Source organism: Marmota marmota, unplaced genomic scaffold (assembly GCF_001458135.2).
Source record: "Marmota marmota marmota unplaced genomic scaffold, marMar, whole genome shotgun sequence".
NCBI classification, from domain to species: Eukaryota; Metazoa; Chordata; class Mammalia; order Rodentia; family Sciuridae; genus Marmota; species Marmota marmota.
In genome coordinates, this window is record NW_026000026.1 from 44,095,312 (window position 1) to 44,115,197 (window position 19,886).

A 19,886-nucleotide genomic window follows, 5' to 3' on the forward strand; every position below is an offset into this window, starting at 1 on the left:
TTTTTTTTTTTTTTTTTTTTTTTTTTGCCAGAGGTATTTCTCACTTTCTCATTCTACTTCCAGATTCTGGGCTGGTTTCAGTTTAGAAGGGGCAGGTCATTTGGGGTTCTGTTCCAGGACAGCTGGTTTAGTCTAGGACGCTGGTTCTCTGGAAATATTTCTGGTTGCCACAACTTGGGTGGGGGAGCTACTGGCCTCTAGTGGGCAGAGGCCAGAGATGCTGCCCAGCTTCCTACAGTGCACAGGACAGCCTCCACCAAGAATGATTTGGTCCCACATTTTTATAGTGCTGAGATTGAGAGATGCACTATAAATTTTCTGAGATTTCTCTATTTCGGTGTCAGGGCCTCCAGAAATAAAGGAAACGAAAGTATGGTCACATATTTAGCACTATCCCAAAGCTTGAAGGCAGAGATTAAGACTTACTGAGTTTGTATCCCCTAAGCTTAGCCAATACCTGACCTGTAATAGTAGGTATTCAATAAAATCCTGAATGAATGAAAAATGTGCAATATCCATATGTACATGTTTTATGTATATGATTCATTTATTCACCTAATATCAAATAAGCACCTAACATTAAATAAGCACCTACTATGGCAAGGCTAGTCCTGACCACTGAATGTGCAGTGGGGGAAACTGGTACAGTTGGAGAAACCTGGGATCAAGGGATGGGGAGGAGGCTGGGAGTTTCCTGCCTGGGTAAGAGGCAACACTTAAGCTGAACTGTGCAGGAGAGAGAGAGTGATGAAGAGTCTTCCTAAGCAAGGGAGCTGCATGCAGAGGCCTGACCAGTGTCTGACACTGAAAGAGGAACAGGGTGGCAAGCATAATGGAAGGCAGGCCACAGTGACCAGCATGAAGTGACCTGAAAAGGGAAGCAGAGACCAGACTTGCCAGCAGGGTGAAGCATTAGGATTCCATTCCTAGTGGCAATTGGAAACCCTCAAGGGTTTTGAGGAGGGGAGTGACATCATCCCATCTGTGTGCCGCCTTTATAAAGTTCACCTGGCATTAGCACCTGTTTTCATTCATCAACCAAGAAAACAGAAGTGCAGTTTAGACCATCTCCCCTTGAGTCTCTCAAAGGATGCCAGAGCCGGCATCCCACCCAGCAACAACATGAAACCTTGAAATGGGCTCAGCAATCTTCTTCTATATATGGGTCTTCATGTGCCTAGCAGCTCTCTCCGGAAATGGCCCCTCTGTCCTTCCTGCCCATCTTTTTGGTCTTTACTGAGGTCACCTTGGCCTGGTATCTTTATCTTTTTGAGTTTCTTCTCTGCCACTGATTCAGAATCCGCACAGCAGACGTGGGGCAAACCGACTCAAACCTCGTGTCTTCCCACCTGGAGGACAAGAGAGGAAGGAGGATAGAAAACTCTTGCCATTTGTCTATTTTTAAAGATGGTCTTGGAGTGGAGGGTTGGTTCAGTGGTACAGTGCTTGTGAAGCACATGCAAAAAAAAAAAAAAAAAAACTCTGGTTTCAATCCCCAGCATTGCAGGGGGAAAAGATTCTAAGAAAAAGAAAAAGGCACAAAAGTATCAGGAAGTCTATTGGGGAACAGGAAAGGAATCAAGGGAAGAGGGAAGGAAGGTTAATGGGGATGAATGTGATCCAAATGTGATATTTGCATAGAAGAACATGCCACAAGGAACCCCATAATTCTGTATAATTTAAATTCACCATTAAAAATCTAAAAAATATTTGCTTCCAGAATAAAAATAGAAAGAGGGCAGTATCACCATGATGGATGAATGTTGTCAATTCTAAGAGACTAGAAATTTGGATTTTTAATGTACATTTCCTGATTTGGGCATGAAATATCCTTATAATGAAATGTTAAAATGGTCTTAACCATGAAAGACAGGGCAAGTCCATGTGAGGCAAGCTGGACAAAGTATAGCTGAGTGTGTCCTGTAGGCCCTGGAGTATGACCTCTGAGATGTGCACAATGAACTCTGACATATGACATGCATGCTGCAGTGACTGTTCAGCCTTCCTGGGGAGGAGTTGGTCCTGAAGGAGGTGAGGGGCAGCTCTAGATAAGGCAGCTGGGGAGCTGCCCTGGGCTCTTACAGGAGAAACTTTCATTGCAGCTGTTATCCCTGGCTTCCAGACAAGCCTTTAGCTGGACACAGACAGCACCTCATACTGCTCTTATCACCGGAGGGAAGGAAATGCCACAGAGTTGAGGAGGATACAGAGATGCAGGAAGGCTGAGCTCCAAAAGGAAGAGAGTGGGAGTGGGTTTGGGAAAACCCCAGGATCTGAGATGAAGCTGGGCAGTTGTCCCCGGGGCAACCACAGGGATTTCCCAGGAATCTGCACACTGAGATTTCAAATGCTAAAAAGCCCAATACTACTTTAGTGTGGCAAAGACATGTGTGCCCTGCCTCAGGAAATACTGTTAGAAAGGACATGGATTTGTAAGTGTGAGAATGCTTGCTGCCAATCCCTATTGCACCGTTACCAGCTGCATGACTTTGGACAAACTCAGAGCCTCAGTTTCTCCATCTGTAAGGTAGGATTGATAAAAGTCACTGTCCTAAGGTGCCAGGGTGATATATCAAGACAAGTTGAGGGACTGTTATAGAGAACATAAAGGGTAGCTGATGTTGACTGAAATTCATTAACAAATGATATTTCTTCCCCTTCTTGATGCCTGTGACATTGAATTTCTGAGATGCCCCTAAAGTTATGACAGCTTAGGTTCATTCTTCGCTTTTTGCATCTGCAGTACTGTTGCTTCAAGAGCTGACCCCGAGAAGTATCGTGTTCTCCTCTGTGCATGGGAATCTAGCTTTGGGCAGCAAAGGAACAGGAAAAAAAGAATCATCCAATCCAAAAAAAAAAAAAAAATGCTATGGAAAGAAATTTTCATTCTCAACATTCAGGTTAATGAGGGTCCCCCAAAATTCAGGCAACCTAAATAGGTCATTACTTATTTCCTAAGGTCGCTGGTTTAAAATGTCAAAGTTTTTCAGAATCAAGCTACAAAGGTAGAAATTACTCATAGGCAGCAGAAATTGAAGGACCACCTTTCATTCCTTTCCAAGATTTGTAGCTATTCGTTGTATATTTGGAAGGAGCTGGCCTTAGGGTATGAGCTGTGGAAAAAATACACACAGGGAACACCATGCCTGCCCTTCAGATTTTGGTGTTAATCTGCTGAGGGATATAAAACACATTTGTCACCACAGCAGCCTGATTTTAGATGCCCTCTGCGGTCTCCCCCACCCTGGAGATGTATTCCCACATGTCCTTTCTTGCCGTACTCCAAGGACCAGATCAGATGTCTTTAGAGTTTCCCAAATACTGAAAAGTCTTGATCCACCACCTCTACTTATGAGCAAATTAAAATAATCTTTATTTTTCAAGTGACACTGAAGTTAGCAATATGCTGAAATTGAGGTCATTCCTTTCATTTTCTTTGACAGGCAAGTGCTGGGCAAGTTAATCAAATATATACATTTTTGTGCACGTGTGCTCCTCCTGTGTATTGGTGTGTCCTACACACACCCAGCAGCTGCACCCATTGCCATCACTGGTGCCCTCCTCATACTAGTTTCAGATCATCATCTATTTTTTTTTCCTTTTTGCTATACTGGGGATCAAACCCCAAAGTAGTCTACTACTGGGTTACATCCCTAACCCTTTTTTACTTAAATAAGTCTTTTTTATTTAAATTTATGTATTTATATAGTACTTGGGATTGCATCCAGGAGAGCTCTACCATTAAGCTACATCCCCAACTCTATTTGTTTGTTTGTTTTAAGACAGGGCCTCACTATATTACTGAAGCTAGCCTTGAATTTTGGATCCTTCTGCCTCAGCCTCCTGGGAGCTGGAATAATAAGCATGCACCACCATGCCCAGCTACCATCACCCCCTTTACAGATGAGGAAATTGAGGCACAGGGAGATTACAGTTTCACTGCACATGTCTCATAGGAAGTAGCAGCCAGAGCAAACTTCAATCCAGGGCTGTGTGGTACCAGGGCTCATCAGGAAGCTAAATTGGCCTGTGCCTGAGTCAAACTGACTGGTGGTCCCTGAGCATTTGCTTCCCCTGGGGCACTAAGCAGGAGTCCTGGTGTGCTGTGTTGGGTGTGGTCAATGTGCACAGAGGCCCTGGTGTGGCCATGCCTTGGAAACCAGTCATTTGTGCAGGAAGAGGTGTGGCTCCCAGGACAGTTGGCCACACTTCCGCTTGCTTCTGTTCCAGATTTTGAGGGCAAGGAACAGAGCTGACTGAATGTTTTGAAGGAGAAAATTCCCAACAGTAAGAATGTACTAAGTGAGTTTCAGAGATGGACTAGGAGAAATTGGGAAAGTGGTTCCCAAAAGCTTGGTTTGGGTTCCTGGGTACATATTTTTTTTAATTTTTTAATTTGTTTTAATTAGTTACACATTACAGTACAATAACCTTGAAATATCATACACTTGAATCAGATAGGATATAATTTTTGATGTGGTGTTTATTGATATAATTTTAAACTTTCAGAAGAGTTGTAAGAATGTACAAAGAAATCCTATATACCCCTAGCCCTAATTCCATATTCACCAATTGTTTACATTTTGTCCCATTTGCTATGTCATTCTCTACATACATACACACACACACACACACACACAACTGTATGAATATGTAAATTATAAATTTGTAACTACTGGTGGTGCTAGAGAATGAACACATAAGTACTCTTTCACTGAGCTACATTTAGCCCTTTATTATTATGATGATGATGATTATCATTATTATTATTATTATTATTTTTGAGACAGGGCCTCCCTAAATAGCCCAGGATGGCCTTGAACTTGTCATCCTTCTGCTGACTCAGCCTCCTGAACCTGGGATTATAAGGTGTGTGCCACCACACCCAGAATAATTATTTCTCTGTGGAATTATATATATTCAGTAGTAATTTTATGAACCCCACCTGTGTACTTCCAAATTCAGGAAGCAAGGACCTTCTCTTACATATGTACACTATATGAGAAAAACTGAGAAATTAATCATTGATGCAGTACTCTTCTCTAACCCATTAATCTTCAGAGTTTGTGAATTGCCCCACTCACTTCCTTAAGCTATTTCTTTTCCCCACATCCTGGGTCCCCACTGAGTCTCCTTCACTGCATTTAGGTTTGTAAATTCTTTAGTCTCCAAATGAGTCTGTTCCATTCATTTGATCTTATTATGTGTTTAATTTCTTTTTTAAAAATTTTTTTTGTAGATGGACAGAATGCCTTTATTTTATTTGTTAATTTTTATGTGGTACTGAGGATTGAACCCAGTGCCTCATGTACCCAGGCAAGCACTTTGACACTGAGCTACAGCCCCAGTGCTATGTGTTTAATTTCTTGTTGAAGCATCACATATATACAAAAAGTACTCCCATTGGTATTCAGCTTGATGAATTTTCACAAAGTCAGCATACCTAGGACTGGTTTTAAGTGGTGCTTCTATGTGAGGTCAAAAAACGAATCCTTTGGCTATTAAAATGGGTGAGCCCAGTGTACAGATGGGCAATCAGCCATGGCCTTGGGGCCGTGCAACATGGAATGATTGGCTTTGATTGAAGGGCCCCAGGAGTTCTCATTTAATTCACCTTTTGGTTCATAGCCCTGTTGTAGCATGTCAGAATTTCCTCTTTAAGGCTGAATGGTATTCCGTTGTAGGCATGCATATGCCACATTTTATTTATCCATGGGATTGCTTCCATCTTTTCTCTATTGTGAATGATGTTGCTGTGGACATGGGTTGTATTCCTGTGGCTTCCTGCATTTATTTCTGAGTGCCCACTCCAAGTGTTTTGTGATTGGATTAAGCTGAACATTGGAAATAGATTCTAAAGCTCAGTCTTAACTCCAGGAGTCTTCCTCAAGTATGTGTCAACTTGACCCAGACAAAAATCATCTGGCCACAAACAAGTTTCTCATCTGAAACAAAATACTGTGACCCAGAACAGGGCTACATCTTTCCGAGTACAAGGAAAGAAACATGAGGTTCTACCAACTGTCACAGCCCTCGAACCTGACCTGGGATCTGCTGCTCTGGAAGATCAACCCTCCTGGGGTATCTTAGCCCAGTCACTTGATTCCAGGAGGCGTGTCCACATTACAAAAATTCTTGGGTTCATTTGCAAGGCATCTGAACCATCCTGTACACTAACAGCAGGCCCTTCTCCTCCATCCTGAGTGTTTGGCATCACCAGGATATAGAAGATACCAAAGGGTGGGAAAGACACAGCTGAGGAGGCTGCACCTTGTCCCCAGCATCAAGAGGCCCCATCAGAGTGTGCCCTGCAAGCGATGGCCCCATTCCATGTACAGGGAAACAGTGAAAATGTTTAGGGGTCATTTCTCTTCACATTTAGGGCCCCCTTGGTATTTGCTTTAGATGACCATCACTTTCTTGAGGGAGCCCAGAATTCAGATGCTGATTCAGGGTTATTATAAATTATTTTCACAGAAGAAGGTCTCTACCAACTATATTTGCAAATAAAAACTTCTATTCAATACCCAGCACCAAAAAAAAAAAAAATCTCTTCCAATCTATTTTCTAACTCTATGGTGTCTGTTTTTGTTATCATTCTGGTTTTCTGGGTTTTTTTGTTTGTGCTATGGTAAAACAAACATACATAACATAAAATTTACCATTTGAACCATTTTTAAATATACAGTTCTGTGACACCAAGTTTATTCGAATTATTGTGCAGCCATCACAATTCCATCTTCAGAGCTCTTTTCATCTTCTAGAACTGAAACTATACCCATTAAACAATAATTCTCCATTTCCCCTCCTTCAGTTCCTGGTAACCAACATTCTGCTTTCTGTTTCTGTTAATGTGACTACCCTGGGTATCTCCCATAAGTGAAATCATATAATATTTGCCCTTTTGTGGCTGGCTTATTTCCCTTAGCATAATATCCTCAAGGTTCAGCAGTGTTATAGCATAGGTCAGAATCTCTTTCCTTTTTTAAAGCTGAATAATATCCCATTATATGGATATATTTACATTTTCTTTACCTATTCATCTATCAATGGACACTCTATCTCTTGGCTACTATAAGTAATGCTGCCATTCATTACATGGATTGCATTCTGTTTTTAAATAATATTATTTAGTTCTCTCACCCGAATAAAAGTATTTTGACTTCTCCAATTAAGACCCATGCACACACAGGTGCACACACGTGTGTTGTGGTGGGTCCATGATAAGGCTGAAGGTGAATCTTAGCCACTCTTGCAAAATGCAACTCCCAGTGTTTGCTAAGAATGGCTAAGTTTTTGAGGAACCTCCATACTCTTCCACAATGACTGTACACATTAACATCCCAAACAGCAATGTATGAATGCTCCCCTTTCTCCACATCCACACCAGCATTGTTATTTTTTGTCTTTTTGATAACAGCTCTTCTAATTGAGGTGAGATAATTTGTCACTGAGGCTTGGATTTGCATTTCTCTGATGATTAGTGGTATTGAGTTTTTTTTCATGTGTCTGTTGGCCATTTGCAGGTTTTCTTTTGAGAAATGTTTATTTGAATCCCTCATTCATTTTTTAATACAGTTATTTGTTCTCTGGCTATTGAATTATTTTAGTTCCTTATGTATTCTGAATATGAACACCTTTGTTTCTTTCTTTTTTAAGCAGGGATTGAACCCAGGGCCACTAAACCACTGAGCCACATCCCCAGCCCTTTTTATTTTTTATTTTGAGACAAGGTCTCACTAAGTTGCTGAAGGCCTCACCAAATTGCTGAAGCTGACCTCAAACTTGCAATCCTTCTGCCTCAGCCCCTTGTGTTGCTGGGATTATCAGGCATGTGCCACCAAGCACAGTACAAATGTTTTTCTCTTATTCTATGGGCTCTCTTCATTCTGTTGACTGTTTCTTCTGCTATGCAGAAACTTTTTAACTTGGTGTAATCCCATTTTTCTACTTGTGCTATAATTGCTCAGGCTTTTGGAGTCTTATTAAAATAAATAAATAAACAAACAAACAAACAAATAAACCCTTACCCAGACTAATGTTATAGAATGTTTCTCCTGTTTTCTTGCAGTTTGGTAGTTTGGGATCTTACACTTTGAGTTGATTTTTGTCTATGGTTAAATATAGGCATCTAGGCTCATTCTATATGTGAATATTCAGTTTTCCCAGCATCGTTTATTGAAGTACTGTCTTTACTCCAAGAGTACTACAAATGTGTGTTTTTGGAACCTTTGTTAAATATCAGTTGGCTTTAAGTGTGAGGGTTTATTTCTGGGCTCTATGTTCTGTTTCATCTTTCCGCGTGGCTGTTTTTATATCAAAGCACATTGTTTTGAGTACTATAACTTTTTAGTATATTCTGAGATTAGTGTGTGATACTTGCAGCTTTGTTCAAGTTTGCTTCTGGCTTTTCAATATCTTTTATGGTTCCACATGAATTTTAGGATTGTTGTTTCTATGCCTGTGAAGAATGTCATTGGTATTTTTTTAAAAGATTTATTTTTTAGATTTAGGTGGACACGATATCTTTATTTTACATTTATGTGGTGCTGAGGATCGAACCCAGTGTCTTGTGCATGCTAGGCGAGTGCTCTACCACTGAGCCTCAACCTCAGCCCCATCATTGGTATTTTGATAGTGATTGCATTGAGTATTTAGATAGCTATGGGAAATATAAACATTTTGACAAATGTTTTAATTTTAATAAATTCATGTAATCCATGAGCATGAAATATCTTTTCATTTATTTGCAAGACATCAATTTCTTTCATCAGTGCTTTATGATTTTCAGTCAAAAATTTTTCAATCCTCCCACTGGGTATATATCCAAAGGACATGAAATCAGTATGTCAGAGAGGTTCCTGCTCTTCCATTATTCATAATAGCCAAGATATGGAATCAACCTACAGGTCAGTCATGGAAGCATAAAGAAAATGAGGCATACAGTTGGCCCTCCATATCCTTGATTTTCACATCCACAGATTCAGCCAGCCCCTGGGGGTTGGCCGGGGTGGGGGGTTGCATCTGTACCGAATGTGCACAGATCTTTTTTGCTTGTCATTATTTCTGAACAATACAGTACAGCAACTCTGTGTAGCATTGACATTTTATTAGGATCACAGGGATTAACATCATATTGTGTAAGTAATCTAGACATGATTTAAAGTGTACAGGAGGATGTGCATAGGTAATATGTGAATGCTATATTATTTTATATAAGGGACTTAACCATCCATAGAATTTGGTATGTAAGAGGAGTCCGAGAACCAGTCTCCTGTAGATACTACTGGACAACTGTAGTCTGTTTGGAACATGATCACAGGAAGCTCAGGGGGAATAAGAAGGTGAGGCAGGAGGGAAAGGCAGCCAATACCAGGTTCAGTCCCACTTGGACCCTCTGGGAGACCGTGTGAGACTTCCTTCTAAAGGTGAGGAAGTTGGGGTATTTATGCACCAACTCCCATCTGTCCTTGGCTGAGAGCTGCCCTAGGGTATTATCTCCCCAGCACCTCTGGTCTATTCTGTACTCAGTCCCAGGCACAGAACATCCTGAATCCTTGGGCAGAGACTTCTAAGTGCTTGCGGTAGAAAGCCATCTCAGCCTGAAGAAGTGACTTCTGAGGACTGTGGGCAGGACACTCATAGTACCTGTTACATATGCCCTGTCTGAAATGATAAGCCCCCCTTGCCTTGGCAGACTTATGCATCAAAGCTCAGCTTCCTGTCAAAGAACAAACCATTTGAGTTTCAGTAAGTTTCAAATCTCAGTGATTCATGACCCCACCACAAAGTTACTAATTGTCTTCACAAGACTGAAAATGATCAATCTAGACATGATTGGCTTACGTTCCAAATTCCCTTTTCATAGTCTCTCTGCCTCTTCCTTCCTTAAACCACATATATGTGTTCTGAGGACATTGTAATTCTCAATTTACAGGAAAAAAATTCTTCTTGTCCTACTTTGAAATTTTCATCTTGATATTGCAAGTTGTGGGTTTTTGCCCTCTTGCAATTCCTTCTCCTTTGAACTCTTACTCCATTCTTTTCATTTTTCTTTTGTGTTTTATCTGAAACCAAAATTCTAAATACAGAATTTACTGTCTTCAGGGACAGTGCTTTAAGTTAGCATTTCTTTAAGAATTTCAGCAGAGCCCTGCTTCCTAGAAATGGTCATCAGTGCAGTGTCCTCTGGTCAGTAGGTCTGGGGAATCCTGCATACTCTATTCCCTCCCCGGAGACCTACACAAATAGGTAGAAAGTATAGAAAGTTCTGTGGAGTCCATGATAACTTTGTCTAATCAAGTGTTTAACCTAGTTGGTTTCATGGGATGTCTCCAGTGTTATAAGAGCAGCAACCTTTTAAGGTCTACACCTATTTAAGTTCTACACTACTAGTTCTGGGTGAAAAACATTTGGGGAAATGCTACATAGCACACAGACCTCAACTCTTAGTGTATTTGAAATTAGTAGGTGTTTGGAGTGGATTGTGTAGAAGCAGTGAGGCACAAGGAAAATTATAGCTCAGAGTTAACCCAGTTTTTTTTTTTTTAAACTAGGGGGGAAAAAAACTGCCACATAACTAATGCTTTGGAAAGAAGAGTAACTGATTCCATATTGAAGTTAACCCTGGTATATAACTAAGTAGATTTGTCAAGTGAAAAAAGGAAGATGGGCTGGAGTACAGCCGAGCACAGTTCTGAAGAGCAAAGCCCTAGCTTTGGGGAAGGAGGGGACCAGGGAGCAAAGGACACAATAACTGACAATAACTGAACCATGATAATTGACACAACATCTTTTTTCCTGTGTTTTTCAACTTCTATATGGCAAAAGTTAACTCTTGTCACCTGAGTATTAAACCACTAAGCCCAGGGGTTCTGAATAAAACTGATCTAATTCCTCCGCTATTAACTTCAGGCTTTCTATTAATTCCACCATGGGGGAAAAAAGAAAGATTTGCTGCAGAGAAATAAAGAAGTATAAAGAAAAATACTATCACCTATAACTATAATGCCCCATCTATAATTGCTCCACCAGAAATGAACCCACCGAACATCCTGACACTGATGCTCTATGTGATTTTTATTCTGAGTCTACATAAATCCATACATAAATGCATCTACGTACACTACCTAAGTGGGCTCATAGAACGCATACTGTTCTGCAACTTGTTTTTTCTGCTTAACATGTTGTTATATTGATATGTGGGTATACAGTATATGGCTATAGATTATGCATCTCAAGAAATATATACAAGAATCACCATTTTTTGGATGCATAGTATTCCGTGATATTACTGAACCACACTTTATTTACTCAGTTCACAGGTGTTAGACATTTAGTTCTTTATCAGTTGTTCACTTTCAAAAATGATGCTGCCAAGAACATTACCTTATATGTCTAACTATTTCTTTGGGTCAATTTCTATAGTTAGAAACACTGCATGCAATAGTTTTCATACTTAAAATGTTGACATATACATTCAGATTGCCTTCCAGAAAGGATGAGTCATTCTTTTCCCACTAGGGCTTGTAGAAAGTCCAATGAGGACAGCTGTTAGTAAGAAAGTGGGAAAAGGGAAGTGAATGTGATTACTATGTCCACACATTCAGGAAAGGCAGAGTGGGACAGCTGGGGAGCACCAAAGTTTGAGCGAGAAGAAGTATTAGAAACCCATTGATGTATTTAATGCTTGAGGAAACTAAAGTCCAGAGGAGTTAAGCAATGCCCTGCCTTCCCCCAAGACTAAGGTCCCACAGTTAGCAAATCTCTTATAATGACCAGCCCCAAAGTTTATGGATAATTTTCAAAAAATGAAAAAGGTTACTCTCATACAAATACAAATGGAGTGCCATGGTTCGAGTGTGTGCTCCAAAGTTCATATGTTGGAATGTCAATCCTCAATGCAACAGCCTTGAGAGGTGACCTTTAAGAGGTCATTGGGTCAGGAGAACAGACCTGATTGTATTCATGCCAATCCAGCAAATGTGTTCCTGATATAAGGATGTCTGGCCCCTTCCTCTCTCTTGTATGCATGTCTCTTGCCTTTCCATCTTCTGCCAGACTATCAGAAATAAATCTCTGCTCTGTATAAATTATGCAATATTGGATGTTCTGATATAGCAGCACAAAACAGAGAGTGAGTGTGTGTTTCAAAGATTGATTTAGACTCATTAATGAGTCAATCAGTAGCATATTAAAGCTGATTCCAGATGGCAGAAACTGGTTAATAGATTCAGTGGATAAAAAATTAGTCTCCTGATCCTGCTTTAACATCTACTGTGAACCAGCTTTTTATATCTAACCTGGATATTGCCAACACTCAACCTTTTGACCTATAAACAATGAAGTTTCATGTAGTTTAACCTAATACAAAATTGGCTAAAGATGTACAGGACAATGAAACCAAAACCTTTGGGGTTCTGTTTTTTATCAAACAAATATCATTTGTGGTTTATCAGTCTTCCACAAATTAGTATCTGATTTTATTGACTTATAAAGTCTGGATCTTAATCCAAGTAAGACTCAAACAAAATGATATCTTGGATGAACCTTAAATAGTCTTGTCAGTGCCCAACTGTAATTTTAAAAGAGTTTTTCTTTTCTTTCTTTCTTTATTCCAAGTTTGGCATAAGGTTGATCTTCATGGTGAACCTACCCTAGCTACTTTCCACAGGAGTTTCTCTGAAAGCTGGCAGGTTAACAGGGTGCTATAGTCAGCTTTTATTTCTCATTTCTTATTGGAATGGACTGCAAACTTTGTGTTTCCCTAGGAAGCTGGGGAAAAGGTGCTTTCTACTATGCAGGAATCTGTTCTCCTCAGACTTCCAGCCATGACCATGGCCAAATCCCAGTGGGGAGAGAGCACTGGTCACATCTGGAATGGGACCTGGACTGTTGGTCATCTTGCCAGCCCTATTTTGTAAATTCCAGGATGCTAGTCCCCACTCAGCATGCTTGTCACTAAAAGCAACCAAACAACCCTAACATTCAATCTGTACAACCAGGGGCCTCCTCAACTTGAGCCCCATGAAGACATTGATCATTGCATTTCAATTTTAAGATTTCTAAGATTTTCGCAACTTATCATCTCAAATCCTTTTTTTCTAGAGTCCATCAAGTGTAATATGGGCAGATGTTTTTTCTTGATGGCATAGAGGATAAAAGTGTGTCTTCTAATTAATAGTATCACAAATTTGATGGGCCACTTGATGGTTTTGTTTTCTTCCCTATTGTAACTCCAAAGCCTTATGCTTAATACATACTCTATAAATACTTCTTAGAAAGTATAAAACAAAAAGTAAAAAATCAAGCTTAAAACACAAATGCTAAAACTAACCAGTGCTGCAGAAAACATCAAGGACAACTCTCAGAAAAAAAAATTGTTATTTTTCCTGGTGCTTCTATCATGTAACTTATTACTGAACCTTAAAATATAAAGCCAGAAGCAGAAATATGGTGCTATAGGACTTCTGAGGTCACTGAATAATCTAACACAAAACTGATCCTTCAACAACCAACAAAATAAAACAAGGCCCCAGTAGAATGACTGCTTCAAGATAGGCCTCAAAGCGCTTCTGCATTTCATATATTGAACTATAGATGCCAAATGTATCCTTTTAAAAATGTTTTTTCTATTTTTCTATGGAAGCACTTACTTGAAGGCTATACGAAAGTATGTGTTCTTCAGGAGAATTTCAAACATTATTTTAAAAGGAAAAAAAAAAATCTCTGGGTTTGGCCTCTGGAAGTTCACTGCATCAATGGCACATCCCTAGCCACCGTCCTCCCAGCCCTTCAGAGCCTCCACCATAATGGTCAGGAGCGTCTAGCAAGGTGAGGCCAATGTAGGTCTCTGTTATTTGTTAGAAGCCTCACTGAGATCAGGAGAGAACTCCAGCATCCTCAAAGATGCCTTTTGGTGTGGCAAATAACTGAAAAATCTTCAGCAATATCTTTTTTATTTTTTTTATCAGTATCTTCACCATTTCAGCTACTTCTCTATCCTGTCTAGCTGAGTTTATAATGGACTGGCCAGAGCTCTGACTCCTCTGTGTCCTGACTTACCCCCTATCGGGAAGGCAAATAAACAGGGAAGTTACCAAGAGGAAGGTGGAAGAGGGAAGAGTAGTCAATTCATTCAACAACTAATATGTGCCAGAGCCTGCTCTGAACTCAGGGTATACAGTAGTAGACTAAAAACCAACATTCCTGCACTGTGGAATTTATTTACAGGTACTGGCCATTGGGAAGCATACCTGGCTCCACAAATAACCCACAGATAGGCCCGTCACCTCCAGTGGCCAACATATAGGTTGGAGAATGTGTTAGGTTAACAGGGTCAAAGCTGAAGATTTTTTTTGAAGTGTTCCCAAGAGAAACTCACAGTAGCAAGAGGGTTGGATCTGGGGAAAGAGATCAGATCAGGCTTTAATATCATCTTAGATATTAAATATTATCCATTTTAAAGGGAGCTTCAGGATAAAGTAGATCTTACTTCAAAGTGGTCCCAGTAAGGAGTGAGGGAATTGGAATATTTATACCCCAGCTCCCATCAGTTATTGGTCAAAGACTGACTCTGGGATTCCTTGTTTGTCTCTGTCTATCAGACAAAGCTGATAGTAGTAATCTGGTTGCCTCTTCTGGCAAAGGATAAGGAGTCAATTGTGTAGGATGAGGTTCTCTTGGCTTGACCATACTTCTTCCTAAGGAGGAGAGGTCCCTTGTGGTGGAAGTATATAGATCTCAGGAATATCCAGCAGGCCAGAACCATGGACTCTAGTTCAACACCTTGTGGTGTCATCATACACAAGAGCAATGGGTTCTTAATTTTCTGGGGCTCCCCTAATTTCAATCAGACTATCCATTGTATCAAGCTTCTCAGACCTTCTGTCCCTGTGGATTTAAAGTGCCCGTGGGGACCATGTGATGTGAAGGTCTCCCTCACCAGCACTGCACAAGGACTCATGTCCCAAGCTGATACTGTCAACACATTCTGCCACCTCAGTCCCACCCAACTGTTCTAGAACCCTTCACTTCTAGACCTCTCACTTTTCTGTCATCAGTGAGTATATTACCAGAGTACTTAGGTAGGTCCCAACAAATCAGGTTCGGCCACTCACCCCAAAAATGGTAATGGTAAAAAGCAGGAAAGGAATTTTAATTCCTTTAATATGGCCATGTTGGGAAGGGCAAAGTGAGAGCAAATATCTCAGTCTTGTTTATGGGGCACTGACAAGAGCTTTAGGTTTAAATAGAGGAACAATTGGGGCAGGAGGCAAGAGGTATGCGTAATTGAGTAGGCTTGATCAAAATGTGACCTGGTTGATCATTATCTTAATTGAGTTCTGCTAGGGGATTCTGTAGATGTTCTTATCATTTGCTTCTTAGGATGTTATTCTGCTAGACCTGTGATCCAAGAAGGGAGCAACTTGCTTCTCATGAGATGGTTGCTTCTAGGAAGACATTACCATGGGGTGATCTTTCTGCAAGGCTCCATTATTCCTGGAAGGTGTAGAACAATGACTGGAGATTTCTAGGCCACCCAAGGGGTCTGGAACAGGACATTGTAAAAGCTGTCAGTTCAATATTTCTGCAAATTTTGAAAATAACCTTATCTTATTGTCCTCAGTCTTGAAGGAGGATGAGATAATTTAGATAAATTTAGGACTAATAAACCTGTATTACACTTCTTGAGTGATGGATATGCCGATAAGCAGAGCCAAAGTTTAAAATAACAAAGGGGACAGATATCAATGAAGAAAGAGATGCCAAGTTTTATCCTGCCTTTAGTTACCCAGTAGGCATCTGCAGGCCCAATGAAGAGTCAGTGCAAAGGTGGCCTGTCCAAGTCCCTGGTGGAGATGATATAAAGTGCTAAGCCCTCCAACCACACACACACAAAAACATCAAATATTAAAGTTGCACATCTGCTAAGGGCTTTGCCTCATTACCTCAGTGAACTCTGACAACTCTGAGAAGCAGCCTCATCATACCCTCCATTTATGGATGAGGGTATTTAAATGGTCCAATTGTTTACTCAAAGACACACTGCTCGAAGCAGCAGAGACAAGCTAAGCATGTCATCAGAATTTTCCTCCTAAAGACTAAATTATTCATTTGTATTCGTTTCCCTTAGATTGTACTGTTTACTACTTTGAGCTAAAAATGGAAAGTTATTCACCTCAAACCACTACTTTCACTTAGCTCAGAGGATAGAATTGGGTTTAATGATTACCATTTTCTTTACGTAATGTGTTATTAGAAAGATATTGCTTTTTATTTTTTAAATTCTGAAGTAGAAAATGGAATAAAAAAGATAGTAAATGTTGTTTTTTGGTAAACAGAAGGTTCTAGTTTGATTAAGTTGATGTTTTCAATCAATAGGGCTAAGATGAACTATTGCCTGAATGTTGTTGAGTTCATTTGCATTCTACTTGGAATAAAAAATTAAGGGCAAAGTTCTACCTACTGAGATACTCCAAATCTTTGTGCAAATCCAAAAAAGTAGGCCCCTGTACACATTTCTGGCCTGTAGAAGATACCTGAAATGACAGAATGCAGGGCTTAGATGCTTAGGGGTTTGGGAATCCTAGCTCCAGCCATATTTTATTTACCTCATAGTTCTCAGCTTACACCACACACAAAATTAAAATCCAGATGAATGAAAGGCCTACAAATAACTGAATCTATCATCTTTAAATAAGCAAAATTGTATATGTCTTAGTAGTAAGTAGAAGAGACTGTTTATAGATAAGAAATATCTTCTTGGACGTGGGTTAATAAGCAAAAGTCATAGTGAAAACTTTGATTAATTTAATTCTGTTATCATTAAAAGCTTAGGACATAAAAACAGGCATAAAAACAGTTTTAGAGAAAGTGTTTGAAATATATGAGACAATAGATTCATATTCACAGCTTATCCAATTTAATAAGAAAAGCAAAGAAATCTCAAAATGAGCAACAGATAGATGAGCAGGTAGTTCCTCAGGGGGGGAAAAATACAAATAGACAACAAAAACACCAATAGGACAGAAATAAATTAAAACAATATAAAACAAAAATCACTTGTACTTATCAGATTGGCCAAAGTTTATCAAACAAGTGACACGGACATTTTCAAAAATGGCAGAGGCAGTATAGAAGCTCACAACCACCCAGATCACGGTATAGCACCATTTATATCAGCCTTGACATTTTATTTGAGGTTTAATGTGGTGAACAAGGGAGCACAGACAAGACTGTTCATTGCAACCCTGCTGGAGAAAGCAGAACATCAACATAGAATGGATATGCAGATTGTGGTATATCCTCATGGTAGAAAATGATTTCCACTAAAATAGATGAACGAGGGCTTCATGTATCAATGTGGATAAATGTCACACGTTTTGTTGACTGAAATTAGCAAGCTACAGAAGAATACATCATCAATACAGTTCCTTTGGGTGGAAAAAAAGCACAGAGTGATACCACTCAGTGATATCACTCAAGAATGACAGACCCAATAGTGGTTTGCCTCTGAGAAGGTGAAAGGGAATATGAGTGATGGTCAGTGGAAATTAGTTGTAACTATGATAATTCATTTTTTTCAATGGGAATATATTCTTATATTATGTTTGTAATTATAATTAAATTTCAAGAATATAAATGCAAACGCCCTTGGCATTTATATGTTGTGGTTTTGTTGCATTTTTTGGCAGTGTCAGGGGTTGAACCCAGGGCCTCACACATGAAAGCATGTGCTTTGCCACTGAGCTACATCCCCAATCCTCACAGAGTACTTAAAAGGCAATATTCCTCTGAGGTGCCCCAGCATCGTTCTCCAGGCACTCTGCTAAAAGAGGAGGGGCAGGAAACCTCCATTAATTTTTTGTTCCCAGGATGATGGTTCCTGTTGGCAAAAATTATTTGAAAGTTTGGAATAAGTCCATTATTTTCCAGATGGCTTTAGAAAAAAACAGCATGGGCTGTACCCTCCAGACCATGATGAAGCAGATAGGAGAGAGAATTGTGTAGGTCATGTGATTTTCTAGGTCCTGGAGCTAGGTCTAATCCCACAGTGCAGATTCTGGAATTGCAAAAACCCACCATACCCCAAGACCAAGTGGATGCAGTTGGGGAATAGAATACATTCCATAGCTGGGAGCCAAGCACTTGACTTTTCCCACACCCTAGTTTCAAGTCTTCATCATATCAGCTACACATCCCTTTTCAAACCCCTGATAACATTCCCGAGTGAAACCAGGAATCTAAAAAGCACTGTATCAGAACTTGCTCTATAAGAACTTTCTTGTTTTATTTTTACTTGACCTTCAAGAGACATTTTCTCCTTTTATCTAACCCTAAAAGGAAGAAAACAAGATTTGGAGTCCCTCCCTTTTCCCTCCTCCTGCCTTTTCTCCCCATTAGAGGAAAATTGACTCCTAGTGGGCAAATCTCTAGATTAGAGACTTGGGCACACAGTCAAAGGGAGATTGGGGGCCCACTGAAACTGACTTTTGTAGTTCTAGGCCTTTATAGCTGGAGAGTAAATGGCCTTTTTTTTTCAGTCTGGGAAGCGTATAAGTCTGTTTTACGTGTTTTAGTGTTAGCTTTCTGCTTACTAATGATTGCCAAAATTAAGAGAGAATTTAAATAGGAAAGAAATCAGGCAGCACTTAGATGCCTGTTTCAAAGCATTTAAATCTTTTTTTTAAACATCAGAAATTTATTAGTTGCTCAAAACATTACATTGATCTTGACATATCATATATCATACATTTGATTCAAATGGGGAGAATTTAAATCTTACTGTCTTGTTTAACGCTCTAGCTCCACCCCCACCTCACTGCACCAGCCTTTACTTTGGAGATTTAAGGATGAGGGCACCCAGGTGGGTGGATGGGTTCTTCCCTCACCCAAGGTGGCCCAGCCTACAGGGGAGGCTGAGACAGGATTTGAAAATGGGTCTCTCTGAGCCCAAAGCTGTTGTGCTCACCACCATTACTACACACTACCAAAGTACAGACCACCTTGAAATTGTACAAGTTTGCTGTTTCTCCTGCCATAGGAAGAGATTACCCAGAATGATTATAAAATGGTACAAATTAATGCAGACTCCTGCACCAAACTGGAGAGTGGCAGGCCTGGCCTTGTCCAGGCCCAGCCCTGGGTGTGACCTCAAAGGGCTGGGAAAGAACCTGTTCCTTCCCAAATTATTCTTCCACTTCACCCACTGAATATCTCATGGTTTGTTAGGCATGAAAGCTCTCAAGTTAGGGAGCCTAAGGACACTGGATTTCTGAGTAGAATAAGGGACACCCAACCGTGGCCTGCCTTCCTCTCTCTTCTCTTCACCACTTGGCCTTTCCCTCTGGTTTCTTTCTCAGCGGTCCCCAGCCATACCAGCAGCCCTTTCTCTCCCCCAGTATCTCATCTATTTTACTTTATTTTATTTTACTTTTTGCAGTGCTGGGGATCAAGTTCAGGCCCTCACTCATGTTAGGCAAGTACTGTACCACTGAGCTATGCCTCAGACCTAAGCACACCACCTCTTTGTTTTATGAGTCTTACTGTGTGTCTCCACAGGGAAAAGCAAATAGCCAGGATTCTGGCCTTCGTCATCACATGGTTTTGTGGATTCGAGGCCTAAGAACTACTGTTTCACCAATTTTGTGCCCTGGCAACCTGGTTTCCTGCCTCACCCTCTGACTGCACCAAAGAACAGCTGCTTGTCTCTGTGGTCACCTTCCCAGGGGTTCACATACTTCCTGGGTGGCCAAGCAGAGTTGTAGGAAGCAGGACTTAGTCACCAGCTTTGTAGATGATTTGCCAGCCCCTCTCCCTCCTTGAAGGCATTCTAGGTGCAAGGATGTGTTGGGGTCTTTGTGTAAGTGGATTTAAAAAAATTT

General features: G+C 40.3%; 1 protein-coding gene and 1 long non-coding RNA gene across 14 annotated transcripts in view; one reads left to right on the top strand and one right to left on the bottom strand.

Annotated features, from left to right (window-relative positions):
* The window catches only part of LOC125619062, an 18,653-nt gene extending 12,305 nt beyond the window's left edge, over positions 1-6,348 (bottom strand). The window contains exons 1-2 of the long non-coding RNA XR_007350542.1: positions 6,337-6,348; positions 1,335-1,341 (exon numbers count right to left, since the gene is read on the bottom strand). This is a non-coding gene — a long non-coding RNA (uncharacterized LOC125619062). The remainder of the gene's footprint in view (positions 1-1,334; positions 1,342-6,336) is intronic.
* Rin2 (Ras and Rab interactor 2) overlaps positions 1-19,886 on the top strand; it is a 226,794-nt gene that overhangs the window by 134,495 nt on the left and 72,413 nt on the right. The window lies entirely within an intron of this gene.